Consider the following 18,203-nt stretch of genomic DNA (forward strand, 5'->3'; position numbering starts at 1 on the left):
AAATCTCTAATAATTGAATCACCTGATACACCAAACTCTCCCACATACTCATTGGATGTTGACATGATAAACACATCCCTTCCAAATTCTCCATCTTTAACTCCATTAGAGAAGCCAAAAATCCAAGCAAGTGAGCATCATCTTCTAGATGATTTGTTGGCTCACTTGTCATTTCTTTCTGAGACCGTTGAGACAACTGTGCCAAAATTTTCATCAATCTGCATAGAGTCTGTAAGTCATATGTCATAGCCTATTTGTATATTCGAGGATTCAACTCAACTCAAATAAGAATGTAATAAGTAAATAGTGGAACTACCATCAAAGAGATCTTGCAAAGTAATATCTGTCAAAGGATTCAGAGACAAGGTTCATCTACAGACTTGAGGAATTAATTCACTGGAAGAAGTTCAAGAAATTGATCATGCCTCAGTGATATAAGTCAAGATCGTGGATTTAATCAGGTGACAGAGATCTCGTCAGAGTATCAATTAATTACAAGAATTTAATCTGAAGAAAATCAAAGTGTCAGAGTCAAGACATGAAGAAACGTCACGGAAGTTAGTCACTCATGAACCAGACAGTACATCGAGTGTCAACGTTGAAGTGGTGGAATTGATTCATAATTTTCAGTGATTTTCAGAAGATTTGCAGAAGAATGGTTGCTGCTCAAGACTAGAATTAATTCTCTATTAATTAATTAATTCATCTAATTTAATTAAGAAAATAAATTATATCTGCGAAGAATAATTTATTTATTAATTGAATTAATTGATTAATTAATTCTGAATTAATTTTAGGAATTTTCAGAAGTTTAATTGGATTAAATTCAAGTCTTAAATCAGCAAGACAAATGGAAATGAACTAGCATGACAATCTGGATTGTCATACCGATTGTCATGCCAAGTCATTTCCATTGTCATACCGAAAGTTACTCTAGGAGGATGATTGTCTTGCTAGTTCATTCTGATTGTCATGCTAGTTCATTCTGATTGTCATGCTAGTTCATTCAGATTGTCTTGCTAGTTCATTCAATTGTCCTACCGAAAGTCTTGCCAGCTATAGGATTGTCATGCCAATTCAATTCTATTGGTTTTGTTGATTAAAAAGAAGCAGAAGACCTTCTTTCAATTATCATCCAACACACAAGTCAAGAACAAAAGAGCAGCCGCCTTGAAATATAAAATCATCTTCTCTGCAGAAATTCAAGATCAATTTCTAGTTTGTTAATGTTAAATCCAAACCACTAGAATTATTTATCTTGTTCTTGTGTAACAATCTAGCGGATCAAAATCCCTAGAACTTAATCTCAAATCGCGTTTAGCATTTGATTCTAATTATTGCAAAAATAGAAAAAGTTCATGTCGAATTTATTCTAGATTTGTGATAATTGATTTGAGATTAATACCTTGTAATCGATACAGTTGTTGTAACACCTTTCAAGTTTAATAATATTTTTATTTAACTTGAATTTTGTTTCACATTTTTTATTCCGCATTTTATTCGATTATTTGGTAACGTTTGTATTCAACCCCCCTTCTACAAACACATTGGGACCTAACAATTGGTATCAGAGCCTTCTGATTAACGAACAAATCAAGATCCTAGACTTTTGTGATTTTTCAACTCCTTGAATTTTTATTTATTCAAAAATTCATAATGACTTCACATAAAGTTGGAACCGTTAAAATTCCACAATTTGATAAAGAGAATTATATCATGTGGAAGAAGAAGATGCTATTATTCTTACAAGTTGCAAATCCCAAATATTCAAACTTGTTAAAGAAGGGTATAAAAACTCCGATGGTTATTGAACTGGAGGTAATAATAGATGGTGTGGTGACTACTGAAGCTAGAACCTATCCAAAAGAGCCTGAAGATTTTACTCCTGCTGAGAAGGAAGAAGCCTCCTTGGATGCCAGCCTTCAATTAATATTAATTGATTCCCTTGATCCCTTGATGAACAGACATGTGATGAACTGTAAAAATTCCAAACACATGTGGGAAACTATTGAGGTGATTAATGAAGGCACAGAGGAAGTTAGGGAGAACAAGTTGGAAATCCTAACCTCTGAATATGAACATTTCAAATCAAATCCAGGAGAAGGAATTACTGAAGTGTTTGAGAGGTACAATGCGTTGATCAACAACCTGAACATCAATGGAAAGTATTATTCAATCAGGGAGGTCAACAAAAAGTTCATTTTAACACTGCCAGCTCATCTTGAACATAGAATCACTGCCATTAGAGAAGCTAGAGATCTGAGTGAGATTTCTTTGGACAGGCTCTATGGAGTGTTAAAAACTTATGAGTTGGAGCAGATTCAACAGAAGGAAGTCTACGGGAAGGATAGAATGGTCAGCACATCTAATGCACTTGTAGCTGAAGGTCAACAACAACAACAATCTCAACAGTTAGAAAGAATGGTACAGTTTTCCAAGGGTGAGGAAAATGAGTTAGTAGCAGAATATGATCCTCCTACTACAAATCAATCAAGTGATGATTTTTATTCCTTGGAAGAGCTGGAGCAATTGGAAGACGAGTCAATGGCCCAAATTGTCAAGAGATTCTCCCATGTCAGATTCAAGAGGAATCCCAAGCTTAAGTACAAGTCCAACTACAACAAATTCCAGAAAGGTGGATCTTCATCCTCTAACACCAGCAGTGGTGGATACAAAACAGGGATGGTTGATCGGAGCACCATTAGATGCTATAACTGCAATGAGTTGGGACACTTTGCCACAGAATGTAGGAAGCCAAAGCAAGTAAGAAAGAACTTTGAAAGGGCTTATCTGGCAAAGGGAAGAAGCTGGGATGATACTGACAGTGAAGATGAAGATGAAGGAAATCTTGCTCTTATGGCTATTGATGGAAAAGCTTCATCGTCAAGAATAGAGGTAAAACTTTCTGATGCTGAAATGGTTTATCATCTAAGAGGTAACTTAGATTGTGCACGTCGTGATAATGAACTGTTAAGTTTACAGATCACAGACCTTGAGAAAGAGGTCAATGAATTAAGACTTGTGCACATTAATCAAGACAAATTAAAAGAACAGGTATCTTTTCTAGAGAATAGAGTTGACTGTTATAGAAAACTCGAAACTATTCTCAAAGACAAGATCACCGGTCTTGAGACTAAGGTTAGAGCCTACTTCAATTCTTGTTCGAAGGCTAAAGAGTTCTACAGTAAGCAAGCTGTTAATCAAACATCTGGAATAGGTTATGATTACAATGCTGCTATTGGAGAATTAGGCATAAATTCCCCTCCTCATATCTGTGCTAAAGGGAGAGAAGTACCACATGTGCTTAAGGGTGTTGATGAACCCCTCTATAAAGCATCAATTGCTGAACCATTTGATGCGACCTCTTCTGTTATTCATGAAGAAATACGTGCTGAAGATCATGCTAATGAGAAGATTGTTTCCAAGTCAAGTGAGTCGAAAGTTCCAGTCAAAGTTGTGAAAACAACTGAGACTAACTCAGACACACATGAGTTGGATAACAATAATGCCATGTCTACCATGCATAAATTGCCTGCTGTTAATCACTCTCATAAAGCATGTGGTGTTGCTAATTGTATGTCTTGTGCTTTTAATATGATGTATGCTTATTTTAATGGTAAGCATGTGTCTAATGATAAGACTACTCCTCGTCAGCATGTGAATAACAAGAAGCATGATAGGTCTAAGACTGCTAGTCCTTCTAAGGCTAGAAAGGAGACATTTGTGCCTAAGCTTAAACAGAAATTTGTTAAGGCTGTTTACAAGGTCAAATGTTCAGTCATTGAGGATGTTGAGACCATTAAAATTAAAAATGTTGTTTTGCCTGACAAAGGACAGTTCTACAAGTATGCCGGGCCCAACCAAGTTTGGGTTCCGAAGAAGGTCTAATCCATTTGTAGTGCAGGGCATTAAACAAGTATAACCGGTAGTGTGGATTCTTGACAGTGGATCATCAAGACATATGACCGGAGATAGAGCCCTGCTATCAAATGTGGTTGAGAAAGCTGCCCCCCTGGTTACCTTTGGAGATAACAGCAAAGGTGTATCCGAGGGATATGGCTGTTTGCAAGCTGGGAACGTTATCATTGTAATTTTGTATATTGTGCTAGGTTATTATCAGGAAGCAGTATCTAACATGTAGCACCAGTGACGAGACTTGAGAATATTACGACATATCAGGCACCTGCTGCACATTACACTTGGAATTGTACTCTAGTAAGATGTGTACAAGTGTACTCCTGATTGGTGAATTAAAAGAGGAAGTCAGTGCACCACAGTTCATGGACTTTGCAGATGCAGATCTATTGGACTATGCAATCTCTTCTTCACAATCTCACTTCAGGTTGGTATGAACTAGTATACTGCTCAAGCAATCGTCAAGGACATGGTATGACACTCTAACAGAAGTTATAATTTTATATGAATAAGTAGAGTCGTCATATTAATAACTATCTTATCACTAAGCACAATCATATTGTTTTATATGTGCAGTGGTATATTGCTTATGCAACATAACAGTTGGTATATAAAGTACCTGACAAGTATCGGTCAATGATATTTTGTTAACATTATGTTGCAGATATTTGTGAGCTTTTGATATGAATGAGAATTACTTAGACTTTACCCTAAGTGATCAATATTTTATCAAAAACTCATTCATATTGAAAAACAAAATCAAACTTCTCTCTACATTAGTGATTTCTTATTTCATGTAAAATCTTTTGAAATCACTATTGTAAATCATTTTCTCTCTATTACCATATATTCTGTGTTACAGGTTCAGTCTCCAATGACTTTCTTTCATTAACAGTCATGAGGTTGAAAACCCACAACGTCTATCCCAGACTGTAAAGACAAACACAAAAACAGAACCAACCAACACTCTCTTACCACTAAATGTAGTATGAATGAGCGTGAGGGAGATAGTGCCTACTGCACCACATAAGGAAGGTTCTGTAGTCAACCCAGTAGCTCTGTCTCATACATAGATGAGTAGTATTTAAACCGAGACAACTGCTAGCCCCCATACATCTTCTCAAAAAGATGTAATGGCTGAAAAGGCACAAAAACAGTTACTAGATTCATTCTCTCAACAGGGTGAGTCTATTGAATTTTGCCTGTCGGCCAAGGTATCCGATGTAGTGTCACCACTTCAAACATAATCAATTCTTGATGCACAAGGAGAGGTTACACACACAAAGGATGAGTTGACGAAAACAAGAGTTTTGACCATTTTAAGGTCAGATTCGATTGTTCAAGGTTCGTTAGTGGACCATTGCCTTTACAGGTGTTAGGAGAGGATACTGATCCAAAAGCCATATGTCAGTGGTCAGTGTCTACCTCCCCAGGCTTAAATCCCCTGGATGCATCTGCGGATAGTGGATCTGACATAGGCGCAGATCGGCAACTTGTTGACAATGATTCAGATATTACCTGATAAGTCACAAGGAAATGTCTTCACAGACATTAGAAGGGAACTTTGATCTTTATACTAAATTCGTTGGATCATTGTTTACCTTCCCAGAATTCAAATCTGGAACCCTAAAAGGGAAACTAGCAACTTGTAGATTATGACTCAGATTCATCTGACGAGTTTAACAAGGATGGGGATTTGTGAACTCCCATTGCACCACCTGTGACCTCCTTAAGGATGGCTAAGGTGATTTTCCTTGCAGGTACAGCTGATTTTTGGAGATATGAGAGGAGTGATACACTTGTGAGATTGAGTGTAAACACGAGTGGAGAGAAGAGTGAAACACATGTGAGGTACACTAAAACACAATCACACACTCACAGTGAGGAAGAAAGAGAAACTACTTGTTATTTCTTTTCCATCCAAGTGAAATATGAGAACTCCTTCAGACGACGGCATACATTCCTTCTTTAAGGGGGAGATAAAAGCTTAAGTAATAGTTTGGAGGATTCCTCAACTAAGGGGGAGAAATAGCAGGGAGGAAGAAAAAGATCCTACATGTACACTACACCACACCATTGTTGTTTGTAACTACGGATCCTATTGTACGGGAGAGGTGGTAAACACAAGGTGATTTCCTAGTAAGGGAAGAAGCTGTTAGGGGAGTACCATTGGTTTTTATATGCGGATCCTATTGTACGGGAGAGGTGGTAAAACGAAGGTGATCTTCTTTAATCAGTTGATTCTCATAGGGGGAGAAGCAAGAGATATGGGCTTCTCAACAGGGAAATGTGGTTGTACAAATGAAGATGAAACTACTTGAAGATATGTTCAGTCTAGAGGAACATCTACTTGGAATCTGGAAAATGTTAAATCTCATCCAGAAATTTTCTGCTATTTACTTTGCATGTATGTTTATATCTTTTTCTTATTTGTTAGTTGAGTTATCCTCTAGGTATTTGTGTGTTATTGTCTAACAAACAAATAGGGGGAGATTGTAAGTCATATGTCATAGCCTATTTGTATATTCGAGGATTCAACTCAACTCAAATAAGAATGTAATAAGTAAATAGTGGAACTACCATCAGAGAGATCTCGCAAAGTAATATCTGTCAAAGGATTCAGAGACAAGGTTCATCTACAGACTTGAGGAATTAATTCACTGGAAGAAGTTCAAGAAATTGATCATGCCTCAGTGATATAAGTCAAGATCGTAGATTTAATCAGGTGACAGAGATCTCGTCAGAGTATCAATTAATTACAAGGATTTAATCTGAAGAAAATCAAAGTGTCAGAGTCAAGACATGAAGAAACGTCACGGAAGTTAGTCACTCATGAACCAGACAGTACATCGAGTGTCAACGTTGAAGTGGTGGAATTGATTCATAATTTTCAGTGATTTTCAGAAGATTTGCAGAAGAATGGTTGCTGCTCAAGACTAGAATTAATTCTCTATTAATTAATTAATTCATCTAATTTAATTAAGAAAATAAATTATATCTGCGAAGAATAATTTATTTATTAATTGAATTAATTGATTAATTAATTCTGAATTAATTTTAGGAATTTTCAGAAGTTTAATTGGATTAAATTCAAGTCTTAAATCAGCAAGACAAATGGAAATGAACTAGCATGACAATCTGGATTGTCATACCGATTGTCATGCCAAGTCATTTCCATTGTCATACCGAAAGTTACTCTAGGAGGATGATTGTCTTGCTAGTTCATTCTGATTGTCATGCTAGTTCATTCTGATTGTCATGCTAGTTCATTCAGATTGTCTTGCTAGTTCATTCAATTGTCCTACCGAAAGTCTTGCCAGCTATAGGATTGTCATGCCAATTCAATTCTATTGGTTTTGTTGATTAAAAAGAAGCAGAAGACCTTCTTTCAATTATCATCCAACACACAAGTCAAGAACAAAAGAGCAGCCGCCTTGAAATATAAAATCATCTTCTCTGCAGAAATTCAAGATCAATTTCTAGTTTGTTAATGTTAAATCCAAACCACTAGAATTATTTATCTTGTTCTTGTGTAACAATCTAGCGGATCAAAATCCCTAGAACTTAATCTCAAATCGCGTTTAGCATTTGATTCTAATTATTGCAAAAATAGAAAAAGTTCATGTCGAATTTATTCTAGATTTGTGATAATTGATTTGAGATTAATACCTTGTAATCGATACAGTTGTTGTAACACCTTTCAAGTTTAATAATATTTTTATTTAACTTGAATTTTGTTTCACATTTTTTATTCCGCATTTTATTCGATTATTTGGTAACGTTTGTATTCAACCCCCCTTCTACAAACACATTGGGACCTAACAGAGTCTACAATAGTCTCCACTTCAAACTCATTTATTTCTTCTATCCTGATGGATATTCATCATCCATCGAGTAGTGATTGTATCCCGACGGATAAGCTTAACAGCAGTCATCCGTCGGATAGTCAAACTGCTAACCCGATGGATATTCCTTATCCGTCGGGTGTCTCTGCATAACTTCAAATCTCTTCAATTCTTACAAGTGCAGAGGAATTAGTAGTAGTGCAATCACTCCTAGGACTGAGGGAAGTGAGTGAAATGAGTGAGAGTCTGGGTTGCTCCCAAGAAAAAGGAGAGGAAAATAGTGAACCAATGCAGTCCATTTCTTCAGGACTGGCAAAAGTGAGTGAGCGGAGTCCCACCTTAGATGGTGAAGGTGAGGGTGTGAGGGTGGGGAGCCAAGGTGAGACCTTGATGCAAGAAAAGAGAGATAATGAGAGAAATGCAGGTACATGAGATATAATGGTGGATGTCATTGCAAGTGAGTTAATGAATATCCAGGATGCTAACAGGGAGGAACTATTTCAGTAAAGTCAAGTTGTTATAGATTCAACCTCCTTGGATGCTGAGGCATTTACTCACCCTGTTCCAGCATACCAACTTCTAGCTGGACAGGGCAATGACAATGCAGGAAGGATGCTAAATTTGGTGCACACCACACAGTCTATGCAAAGAGCCAATGAAGCAGTCACAGCTCTACCCTCTACAACTGATGATATTGACTATGAGACTGGTGGTTCAGAAGATTTCTTTAGTGGTGAGGATGTAGAAAGTGAAGAAGGCCATTGAACATAGGGGGAGAAGTAGGCCCTAGTTCCAGATCAGGTATGCCATCTTGGGCATTTTCAAAGCAGTGTGATGAACACTATTTCAAGACAACCCTGGTTCAACTTATAAATCAGACACACTCTGCTCTTCAAACCACAATAAATTCTAGCACCAGGAAGCTCCTTCAAGCACACCTTGCTTCTCTGTAATTACAACAAATCCAAGGTTTTCAACATACTCAGGATGTCACTACTATCAAAGGTGAAATTGATCAAATGAAAAGGGACATTTCTGAAAGGTTGGATTCTAAACTTCCAGAAGCTACAATTCTTGACATTAAGAGACAACTCAGGAAGAATTATGATCTTGCCACAAAGATAGATGCCTTGGATACAAAAATGACAGCAATGGAAGCCTCTCTAACAGCAATTCATCTCCACCAAGCACAACAAATAGACTTGCTTCAAAGGCTAGTGGCAGCACAAACCTCCTCTTCTACTCAACTTGCTGATAACAAAAAGGGGGAGAAAGAAAACTCTTCTAAGGGAGAAAGCTCAATTGTCTTATTCAGTCAAGGGGAATCAATAAGTGAGGGGGAGCAAAAAGTGCTCAATGTTCAAGTAAGTAAAGTAATTGTGCCCACAATTATTTTCACAAAGCCACCTGCTAAAGATAGCATAGATCTAATCAAAGAAGCAACAGCTAATTTGAGAGCAGCTGAGAAGAAGTAATTGAGTCCAATCAATTGGAAGAAAATTAATGAGAACATCCAGAAGATATTTGGCCCAACACAGAAGCCAGACAAAGTCTTCAATCATCACTCTACACTAATAAAAATCTCTGTGAATGATATAAGTATGAACTATCTGGAAATGGGTCAAACTTCCTGTGTCAAGTCTCCAAAGAAAGATCTCATCATGAAGGCTAAATGGAACTATCCTAAGGGTTCAGACAAGAATCCTATGGATACAGTATTTGAGACACCAAAGCCAGATGAAAAGAAATTATTGTCAAGATCTATTGCATTCTACAAGGATCCAACTGATTCAGCATTGAAAAGAAGAATTGCCAAAATTTACAGAAATGGTAAGGAGATTTGTGTGGTGGTTAGTGATAAGTGGCATTTTATACCACTTAGAACGTCTTATAATAGCTTGAATTGGTGTCTTGAAATCAAGTATTTTGTGTATTTGATGCATTTTTCTAGTGTTTGTGCATTTCAGGGTATTAGTTGCATTTCGGGAGAGAATTCATCAATAATAAGCCTTGGCATGTGTTTAGTATTGCAAGTGGGAAGATAGGAGCAGATTGCAGCGAAAAAACGGAGCAAAAATAGAGTATTTTCCAGAAGGGGTCTGAGCGCCCGCTCAGCTCTGCTGAGCGGCCGTGCAGGAAGCTGAGCGCCCGCTCAGGAATGCTGAGCGCCCGCTCAGGAATGCTGAGCGCCCGCTCAGGAATGCTGAGCGGCCGCGCAGGGTCGTAATTTCAGATTAAATATTTTAGACTCCTATTTCTGTTTGGCTTCTAACTTTTGAGTTATCTGGGTTTTATGGGACTCCTATATAAGTAGATTTCAAAGACGTTTTACAGAGGTTGGATCGTAGTATTAATCGAAGAGCGAAGGAGATAAGGAAGAAGACCGTTTTAGCACACCGCAACGAAGAGGAAGCATATTTTCTTGTGATTCTTTATTTCTCCGAGTAGGTATACCTTGTGTTTCTTTCTACTACCTTCACCGGGGACAATGAAGATTTTAAGTTTGGGGGTGGTAGTTAAGGAATATTTTGTGTGTGTGTCATATAATTGCATATTCATGATAGTTTAGTTCATATAATTGCATAATTTTTGCCATATAGTTTTTTATTATTTATAGCTTTATTTATCATGTCATGTAGCTCATGCATATACCATGATCCCTTTTGCGCTGATTTACCAATTGATTTGTGATATTGATGCGAGTGTAGTGATAGCGTTAAAGTGATGTTGAGTCGTGTAGGTTGATATGCATGCTAGAAACACTTATAATTTCACTAAGTCTTAGAGAATGCTTAAGGACTAGATTGTTGTTATGGTTTGATGGTTTTCGAGGTTAATCTATTGATTATGCTTAGAATTTTATAATAGGTTCTTAGTGAAAAAAGACATGAAAAGAAAAAATGGAGTGAAAAATGGAATTCATTGCTAATTGTGGCTAGGCGTCAAATGGCTAGTAGCCGGCTCGTATTTTTATGCGAGTAGTCTAGGGTTGAGCAAGAGGGTGCGAAATGCACTTGCTCAAAAATTTTGAAAAAAAAGAGGAAAAAAAGAAAGAAAAAAAAGAAGAGAAAAATAAAATAAAGAGTTAATGCATAATTGATCACGAGTGGGCTCTTTGGTATTCGAGTTATTAAGTTCTTAGGGGACTTTGTGCCTAGTGACCTAAGGCTTTTATAGTCTGGGATCCGCTAACCTAACGCTCGCTACATGGATGCCATTGTATAAGTCTTTTGTGGACCTCACACATTGCACGGTCAAATAAGCATTTATTTTTATAAATAAAAACTTGATTCCGTAATAAGCTCCATAATCTTGAAGTGTTATAAGTCATTTTGTGCCCAGAATTTTTATTCTTCGTATAATCATGCGATTGCCTTGAGGATAGTTGAGTTATGATAATTGATCTAGTTTCGAAGCATATCTGTTAAGCATCTGCACACACCACGTTTCTGGTTGTATGTTAGTTTGCATGATTTGATTAATCTTTATTCGCCTAATTGCATTTGTTGAGATGTCGTAAGTTGGTTGGTTTGGTCGTAGTAAGGGGGATCGCTGCATTTCATATAGATTGCATTCATGCATGTTTTTTATTTTGTTTTTGAGTCTGTGACACTTGAGGACAAACATCGATTTAAGTTTGGGGGTGTGTGATATCCAGTAATTTTAGGAATTTATATTATTAATATCTAGATGATTTTATGTGATTATTTCAAATTGGGAGGGAATAAAGTTGTGGATATTTTATTCCTCTTTGATGAATTCATGTTTTTAAATGATTAATGGGTTAATTGATAATTGTGATATCGATTCCTGTCATTGATGTGAGAGTATTTAATTACTTTTACTATTTTTAAAATATACTTGGTTTTATCTAGATTCTCCCTCGCAGCAGGTGAATTGTGAAAATATTCGAAAATAGTATATAACGACTATTTTGTTACGTGTTAAATGAATAATATAATATGAGTTATTTGAATTTTATGATATTTATGTGAATTGGTGAATAAATATTTAAAAATAGATTATTCCAGTTTGGCGAGTCAGTAAAAGGTTTGAAGTGTGATCAGTGATTATACAAAAGGAATTATAAATAAAGGATTAAATATAAAATTGGTGAGTATGAGATTTTATGATTTGAGAGATGTGATTATGTGTTATTTGATTAATATGTGAGTGACGTTGTGGTCAAAATGTTTTTTAAGATATTTTCATGATTTATTATGTGAAAAATGGGGTTTAGTGGATCTTTAAATATTTTTATTAAATCATATGTATATGATTAAATCGTGAAATTTGTTTTATTATCTCTAGAATACCCTTAGAAATATTTTAAAAATAATAGTTGGATTTATTTTGAGGTTGGAGTATTTTAAAATGATTTTATGAGCTTTATTTCTATTTTTGAGCATTACCTTGTAAAATTGTATAAAATAAACCGTTCGCTTAAAAATTATTTTAAAAATATGGGGATGAAGATAATTTCGTGCTCTATATTTTAAAAATGAGTTTCATTTAATTCTCACTCTTTACAGTATAGCGAAATAATATTTAAATTCGTTTTTATGTATTCTAGTATAAAGAAAGTGATAAATAGAAAGAAGAAAAATGACAGTTTTGCCCCTGGGCTTACTTCTCTCAAACCCAGCAGACCTCCCCTTATTTCTTCTTCATTATCGACCTTTCTCTCCATCTCTCTGATCTCTTCCTCTCTCCCTTCTCCCATCTCTTTATTTTCCGGCTGAATCTCTGTTTTGATACCGAATTTATGCTCCTGTTGTCTCCTGACTGATGCTTGGGGTATGTATGCGTGTATTTTGTCGATTTCGTTGAAAACCCAATTCGGGTAAGTTAGAAAATTCAAACCTTTGATTCGGTTTTGATGAAATTGTGTTGAGTTCTTGCTTGGATTCAAATATATACATTATTTAAAGCTTTAATTGGAGTTAAGCGTGATTGGAGACCTATCTGCGTACCTCTGTTCGACTCCACCGCCGGTGATGAACTCCGGTGAGCCGGCGGAGTGGACTATGATGCTCGTTGAGTCTGAAAATAACAATAACAATTCGTTTTAATTCAAAATTTGATATGAAAGTGTGTTCCTAAATTTTTCAGATTTTTGAGATTTAAATTTTAATTTTTGGTTCGAATTTGATATAAAATGATGTATGATTATTTGGTTGTGAAATTACTTGCTACGGATGTTGATGCGTGCTAAAGTTATAAAATTTCAGATTTGTATAAACTCGATTTATTGGATTTTATTCCGAGTCTTAGAAATTTTAGTTGTTTATGTATAAAAAATTGGTTATAGTAGTTGGACATAAATTTTGAGAATTCGATAATGGCTGGTTGTGATGTTGTTAATTAGTGATACTAAATTACTAATGGTGTATGTATATATATGTTGGTTTTGGTTAGCATTCGGAAATAGATTAGTTGATTGAGGTTTTAATCCGAAATTAATGTGTAATTTATTGTAGATGATTGGTTAAGGTATTAACGAACGAGTCATGGCAAATTTTTCTCTAGAATTATAAGTGTAAAAGAGAGTCTAATGTATCATTGAAATTGTAATATGAACTATTAATGTTTGCATGCTAAGTGTTTGATTATTTGCATAATAGAGATTATGGGTTTAGTTAATTGTTAAGAATTGATTAAAGTTGTTAATGAAGTTTAAGTGCAGAAAATTCAGCATTTTCCAGGAAACTGTCCTGTTTTGGATGACTGTTTTGAGACGTTTTGAAACCTAATTGCTTGATGGTTAAAACATAAGAATTGTAGGTTTATGATTTAATTATATGTCTGTAAAATTTGGTTACTACCAGACTTGTACAAATTGAGATACAATTTATTTAGTGCAAGGTGCGCAGAATTTCTGGACAGGGTTTGTTGGCCATATTGACGACTCTGTTCAGGGGCTCTAAACACCTTTCTTTCATCTGAAATTTTTATGGTAGTTAGATATGTGAGTCAGTTAAGTCTCCACCAAATTTCACTACAACAGACCTATTTATGAATTTATTAAAAATCCAGAGGCGAACTTAATTTCTGTGAAATCGAGCAGCCAAGATACTTGTTATGTGTTTTTATATGTTTAATTATTTACAAAGCGTTTGTTTGCAACTTGATATTAAATGAGAATATATAGCGATGTGTTTTATGGAAATACATGTTAGGATATGCCTATTTGAGATTGAGTTTAGTTGCTAATTATTAGAGTGTGATTTGAATATGTGTATAGTTACTAGTCTATGTGATATATGTGCAAGGTGATTTATTTAAGTGTTTACTCAAGTTGAATTGGTGATGCTAAATTATATAACTGTAAGTTCAAATATTATAAATTATTAAGTATACTTAATTGTTTAGGTGCCGCAAGTCTGGGCGGGTAATTTTCCTTAATTGTTTAGGTGCCGCAAGTCTGGGCGGGTACTTTTCTTACTTGTTTACTTTTATATTGCTGCAAGTTGAGGCAACTTTATTTTGTTTGGTTATAAGATTAAATTGTGGAATTGAAAAACAGGTGGATAGTCCTAATTACGAATACTTCATGCCAAAATTTTCTAAAATTCCCCTGTATCTAAATCTATTTGACTTATTTGATTTCAATGATTTGAAAGCATGTTATGATTGTTAGTCGTAACACGTATAGGATATGTCTGGGTAAGAACATTAAAATGACTTGTGGGTTGTATTTGTGGTGTGGTTATTCAGGGTATTGTCTATATTACGAATAGGTCATGCCAAATTTTCCGTAGAAATATTATCATAAGTTACGCGTTCTCGTGTTAAATAATATTCTGAGTTTGTAGTAAGTTTTAAACTATAATGTGTGCTACTTGTTATATGCTATATAATGTGCCATATATATACATATATATCACTAAAGGGTAGAAATAAGATAATCATTTCAGAAGGATACTAAAGTAGTATCTTTTTGCTTATGATAGGATCGGGCATTAAGGGCGTGAGACCAAGCAAAAGAAAAGAAAAAGGGAGAGTTGCATAGTGGTTCAGTAGTTACGGATGGTTCATGACGAACAAAACCAGACGTCGGGGATCAAGACTAAAGTTGGATAAGATTTTGTATCAGACCGCAGTAACCGTATTAGCGACATATCAAAGAATTAAGAATAAGAAATGGTGACGTCTTGAGAAAGCATCATGAGATATTTGTGTTATTGCGAGTGTGCTAACTGCTAAAAACCCAAAGGCAAGTATCCCTACCATCACTTTTTGTTCAAGTGATATTTATTTTAAATCCTATTATGCAAGTATTGATTTCCCTATTCTCAGCTCAAAATAGATAAATGTTTTATATATCGCTGAATTAAATAATTCTGTTTATGCAAATACTCATCTGCTATTCTACATTCAGAATAGTTAGTGATTTTACTTATCCAATTATCGGATTTATAAATGTTTTGGATTTTGAGAAAGATGATTTGGTTGCGTGAATTCCTACCCAAGAATTGGGGGAATAAAATTATTTCGGGTGTCGATTATTATGACCCCATTTCAATAAAAGGTTTTAAGATTGAATCATAATTGCGTATGTGACCGGGACGGACGGTCCAACGGAGGGCTATTTCTAAGTGCCATATGGAATATTATGACATAATTTTTGCCACAGGCAGGTATATTGCCTTTTGTTTGAGTACTCGTATTTTTGGGGTCACGTTTCTACGAATCATGACCTTGTCCTATCACACGGGCTGATCAGCATGTGATAGTATATCCGTCGGAGAATGATCCTAATCTAAATTATCATATCGTTTTGATATTCATAGAATAAATGATTTATTAACTGTTTCTGTTTTGGAATAATGGTAAAATGCAGTTTTGATTCAGATTCTGATTTATGCTTATACTTACGTTGTTGTTAAATATCAAAGGTGGTATTAGTATAGATGATTGATGTTGACTTCAGTATGGATGTTGTGAGCATCAAAGTTCGTATTGATATCTAATTTGATATGACAACAAAGTTAGTATTAATTTGAAGAGTTCGGTTTTGAATGAGTTTATGATCCACTCTATAATCATTGTTTCATGTTATTGTTGTTTACGATATTTCCGTAAACACTGTTTTACAAGTTTGATTCTCGTCAAGATTCAAAGTATTACTGAAGCATTTCGCTCAAAAATATCAAAATGATTTTGAATACAATTAAGGAATCAATTCTGGGATTCCTCAACTAAAATTTTATGATTCAGAAATTATGATTTTAAATGTTCTGCGCTGATACAGATGTCAGTTTTATATCAAAACAACCCTATATATGCTATAATGATCTTGCTGAGCATTTCTTTCGCTCATACTTGCCTGTTTTCAAATTTAACCTCCAGTGAGGATTAGCTTGCGCTAGTTAGCTGCGTAATTCGAGGAAGCAAAGAAGAAGCTTTTGGAAGGTGGTTGGTCCAGGGTTTGCGGACTAGTGTAAGTTTTATTGTGTAAAGTTATTTATATTAGATTATATTATAGTTGTATATTTTATTTGGGCCTAGTATACTTCATTTCGAAGTTATACTAGTGGGTTTTGAGTTGGTATTTGTTGAAAATAGTTTTAAAAGTAAAAGAAAGAGAAAAATTATTTGTGGAATTTTGATTTCTTGTTTCTGGAACTGTAACCTTAAAAGATCTTGGATTAGTTGAGGTCATTTATGCTAAATATCTTCCGCTGGCATTTGTTTATTGATTAAACAGGTTGATTTGGATTGAAGTTTTATAGTGACGACCAAATCCTCTGACCCCGGATTTGGGAGCGTTACAGGGTGTGATAAGTGGCATTTTATACCACTTAGAACGTCTTATAATAGCTTGAATTGGTATTTTGAAATCAAGTATTTTGTGTATTTGATGCGTTTTTCTAGTGTTTATGTATTTCAGGGTATTAGTTGCATTTCGGGAGAGAATTTATCAATAATAAGCCTTGACATATGTTTAGCATTGCAAGTGGGAAGATAGGAGCAGTTAGCAGCGAAGAAACGGAGCAAAAACAGAGTATTTTCCAGAAGGGGTCTGAGCGCCCGCTCAGCTCTGCTGAGCGGCCGCGCAGGAAGCTGAGCGCCCGCTCAGGAATGCTGAGCGGCCGCGCAGGGTCGTAATTTAAGATTAAATATTTTAGACTCCTATTTCTGTTTGGCTTCCAACTTCTGAGTTATCTGGGTTTTATGGGACTCCTATATAAGTAGATTTCAGAGACGTTTTACAGAGGTTGGATCGTAGTATTAATCGAAGAGCGAAGGAGATAAGGAAGAAGACCGTTTTAGCACACCGCAACGAAGAGGAAGCATATTTTCTTGTGATTCTTTATTTCGTTGTAACGCTGGATGCTAGTTTTCTTTACTTTGAAACTATTTACTCTTGTGACGTACTCTGATTTAATATAAGTAGTTTTAGTTATTATTATTGTGTGTTATTATCATGTTTTCATATGAACCCATGATGACGATGAGTGCTATCATGGGCTAATCGTGATCATGGGGTCGTAACGGATTTACTATGGAGTTCTTTAGTTAGTTGTTTAATACCTTAGTGTCTGATGATTGTATGATATCTAGTATTGGTTGTGCGTATTCGTCTTATGTGCGTCGCGAACATATAAGATAGGGTGTTAATCTCTTGTGAAGCGACGGTGGATCTTGAGATTTAGAACTTGCCATGCTAGCATAGGTTCATGTAAGAGTATGCATGATTAGTGGGTAACTCTAACCGTTTTATTCGCCCTGTGTAATCAAAAGGAATAACTTGTGCTTAAATCGTTATGTTGTCAATTTCTGTAGACATATAGGGACTCAACATAATTGATGCCTATTCAACTTCTATCTTAATTGTGGATGTTTGGTAGAATGGTACTAGTACAATGAAAGTTGGCTTTTATCAGTTTCGTGTTATTCGATTAATATCATCACTGTTGCATGCTAAGGGTAATAACAATAATTTTTGAAGGAAGTAGTAATGAAGTTGTGATCTCATGAGTGTTTTAATAATGTTAGTTCAAGTGTTAATTAAGTGCTTAATTATAGTAGTTGATTGTAGTTAATAATTAGTAATCAAATCTAAGTTTTATTGTCTTAACATTGAGAAGTAATCATACATTGGTGAGTGAGTTTAATTGAACATAATTAGTCTGAGTCTCTGAGGGAACGAACTAGAAAGTATTCTATATTACTTGTGAACGCGTATACTTGCGTGTGTTATTAGCGCGTGTTTTCGCCCTAACAGTTAGACACCCACTGTTTGTGGAAGCTAAGAAGGAAGAGAAAGAAAGAATCAAGCTAGAAAAGAAGCAAGCTGCTTTGGATGCTAAGAAGCAAAAAAAAAAGAAAGAACAAGCTGCTATCTTGGCCAAGCTTCAAGCTGTAAAAACCACAACAGAACCTCCTGTACAACCAACTGTAATCATTGAACCTAAGGATCTGAAAATGCAAGAAGAA

At 35.4% G+C, this 18,203-nt stretch overlaps 1 long non-coding RNA gene across 1 annotated transcript; it reads left to right on the forward strand.

The window, feature by feature from the left end:
* The first annotated feature begins 12,439 nt into the window (after window positions 1–12,439).
* Window positions 12,440–17,151, forward strand: LOC141724934 (uncharacterized). The gene is made up of 3 exons (XR_012576942.1): window positions 12,440–12,603; window positions 14,714–16,203; window positions 16,471–17,151. It is a non-coding gene; the product is annotated as an uncharacterized LOC141724934 (long non-coding RNA).
* Window positions 17,152–18,203: the final 1,052 nt, after the last annotated feature.

Source organism: Apium graveolens, chromosome 5 (assembly GCF_009905375.1).
Source record: "Apium graveolens cultivar Ventura chromosome 5, ASM990537v1, whole genome shotgun sequence".
NCBI lineage: Eukaryota > Viridiplantae > Streptophyta > Magnoliopsida > Apiales > Apiaceae > Apium > Apium graveolens.